The following is a 2,985-nucleotide window of genomic DNA, read 5'->3' as shown; positions in this document are numbered from 1 at the left end:
CATTCTTCTTCGTTTTCCGAAGCCGTGGCATGGAAGTATACTTGCTTCGTTTCTGAAGGAAGTGACTTGGAAGTACGCGACTACCAAGCCAGCATCCTCGAGATTGAGAAACGGCCTGAGGGTGTTTCTCAATGTCGAGGAAGGCTGCTCCAGAGCCACAATTTCAAGGATACTACGTCATCGAAGGACTGTTCCAATGTCCAGCATACTTGGAATTCTACCGAGGCCGGCGTACTTCGTTGCAGGAAATTTCGAGGCTGCACACATAGCGCGCGGACCAATTTCCAAATCTNACAACAAACAGATGCCATTCAAGTACACTTGAATATCCATGCCATAGCACACTGCTTACTGCATGGCTATAGAGACCACACAAAGGTTCGCAACAGGCTCACAAATATGAGAGTGGAACAGCTGGTTGGCATTCGGGCAAACCTAAGGCTGTTTGAGCGTAACACAGAGCCATCCTCAACAAGGCTGGACAGTGACACTGAAGAGGAAGACTCAGAGTGTGATGTTGATGAGGCCCAGGAAGAGCCCATTGACTGAAAGGCTTTAGCAAAAATGCAGAGGATTGCTTGAAGGAAGATTTGCATGTTTAATGGCACTTTTTGGAGGGAGAAGGGCTCGTTTCGTTTAACGGGACTTTGTGGGGATATTTGGATGGGGGGGTGCATTTTTGTTCATTTTTGAATGATTGGGGTTGGGGGGGATGAGTAACATTTAACTCAACATTCCTGTTTTCGTTCTTCAATTAAACAAATAATTGTTCAATAAAATAATTAAAACTTGTTCTGTTCTACTAAAAAAAAAAAATGAAATTTCATGTTTTTTTGTTTAATTTTGCATCAAATATTTCCAAATTTCTCCAGATTAACTTCCCATGGAAATTTACCAGAAACTTTCCGCCCCTTTGCAACCCTACTCATGAGCAAAGCATCCATTCCCAAAACAGAGCTTCGGTTCGTCACTGGGAAGGTGTGTTTTTGTGTCCGACAATCATGCAAAAATGTAAAAAGATTGTGTCAGCTTGCATGAATCCAGAAGTACGTACATGCATTGCCCAGTGCAACCAAGGGACCTTATTAAATGCTATGAATGTGTACCGTTTATTTTGTTCCACTGGGAAATGTATATCAGTAAGCATTTTGTACAATTTGACAAATGAAAGGATAACCTCCTCCAGAATGAAACGCTTTATATTCTGCCACTGTGCAATTTATTCGTACAATGTCTCAATATATTTTCTCCGAAGCATGTTGGCTATCTAACAGAGAAAGAGATTTTTCAAGTGGATCGCACTTTGAAATTCCTCCGATACAAATGATCGGAAGCATCTGGAGGACCGAGACTTCTGTCTGGAGAAATTCTCTTTATTGTCTGAAAGAAAATATTATCTGTTTTGTGTTTTCAATAAGAAGCCACTTGACCTTTTAAAACTAAATTATTACAGTTGGAATAACTTCTTTTCAGTTTGATGTTTGAAGTCCTTTATTCACTATTATTATTATTATTTAAAATGTTTCAGATTTGGCAATGTGATCTTTTTCACCTGATGAACAATGTACTGTTTGTCAAAGCGCATTGTGTGGCATGTTGAGATATTCTATTAAACTTTTCATGCCATTGAGTCAAATATTTTATCCACCACTGGAGAATGAATCTATACAAATGGTCTTGGATTTTGATAAATAAATACTTTTTATTTAACAATAAATACCATTGTTGTATAACATGCATGGAATAAAGGCAATATGCAGTGTTATTCTAGTGAATTACTGTCACAAAGATGTTTGCTTCTTTATTAAAAAGTGTATATAAAGTTCCTCCATAACAACATTACTGAGAATGTATGGAACTTGCAAGAACACCCAGATAACAGAAGAGTTTGCTGACAGAACAATTGAAAAGGAATACAGGGCCACTTCAAATTTCCTTTTTTAGTTTTGAGATTAATATCAGAATACAGAAAAAGTCTGAACTCAGACTAGCTTGTGAACTCACTGTAGAATTTAGCGGCTAAATTAACCGATTTTCCTTGGTGGAGACCAAAAGCGAAGAAAAAAAATACAATGTGGACGTATATTCGCCAGGTGGCCAGAAACAAAAAATAATGTTTCTCAATGTGTCGGTTTTGTATTTATAACCTATTACCCCCAAATGTCCAAAAATCACTCATTGGAAGTTTTAGTTGACATGCACACCTAGTGGACTTCTGAGAAGATGAAACTCTGGGTGTTTCTCAATGTCGAGGAGGCTTACCTCCGAGTCAGGTCCTTCAGAAGCGGCTTCAAGCGAGGCAAGAATCCTTCCTAGCAGGTGTGCAGGTGTGCGTCGTATGCGAGGCCCCTCTCTAAATGGAGCACGATTTCCGACAAAGATTTGGAAATTGGTCCGCGCGCTAAGCATTGTGGGGATTTTAAGACCTCGGAGTCTACACATGTGCAGCCTCGAAATTTCCCGCNGTTGCAAAATTCCGGGAATTTTTAAAGATGGAAACTTTCCACGGGAATTTATGGGAATAAACTGGGAATTTACCAAATTGAAGGTTGGCTCTTCATAGGGAACCCTATGAAGAGCCAACCTTCAATTTGGTAAATTCCCAGTTTATTCCCATAAATTCCCGTGGAAAGTTTCCATCTTTAAAAATTCCCGGAATTTTGCAACCCTACTCATGAGTGACGCTGCTCGTTAGTCCTCTCCTCTCATGAAACGGTGAACGTACACCATCTTTTCGCAGGAGTTGAGCTCTGCCCTCTGTTTCCTGAGCAGCGCGTCACACAAAGCTCTCCTCCATGTTGGAGCACAGCAGGAAGGAGTCCACGAGCCGCGGTTTGATCAGCTGCTGGTGGTCCGCCGCCTCGATGCTGTCTGGACACCCCGCTGCCAGCCTCCTCAAGGCCGCCTGACACACACACACACACACACACACACACACACACACACACACACACACACACACACACACACACACACACACACACA

At 41.3% G+C, this 2,985-nt stretch overlaps 1 long non-coding RNA gene across 1 annotated transcript in view; it reads right to left on the bottom strand.

Annotated features, from left to right (window-relative positions):
* Positions 1-2,599: 2,599 nt before the first annotated feature.
* Positions 2,600-2,985, bottom strand: part of LOC104943956 (uncharacterized) — a 5,164-nt gene continuing 4,778 nt past the window's right edge. The window contains exon 3 of the long non-coding RNA XR_798178.1: positions 2,600-2,905. This is a non-coding gene — a long non-coding RNA (uncharacterized lncRNA). The remainder of the gene's footprint in view (positions 2,906-2,985) is intronic.

Source organism: Notothenia coriiceps, unplaced genomic scaffold (genome assembly GCF_000735185.1).
Source record: "Notothenia coriiceps isolate Sejong01 unplaced genomic scaffold, NC01 NC01_scaffold00000339, whole genome shotgun sequence".
Taxonomy (NCBI): domain Eukaryota; kingdom Metazoa; phylum Chordata; class Actinopteri; order Perciformes; family Nototheniidae; genus Notothenia; species Notothenia coriiceps.
The sequence above is the reverse complement of the archived record's forward strand: the minus strand, read 5'-3'. Positions and strand labels throughout refer to the sequence as shown.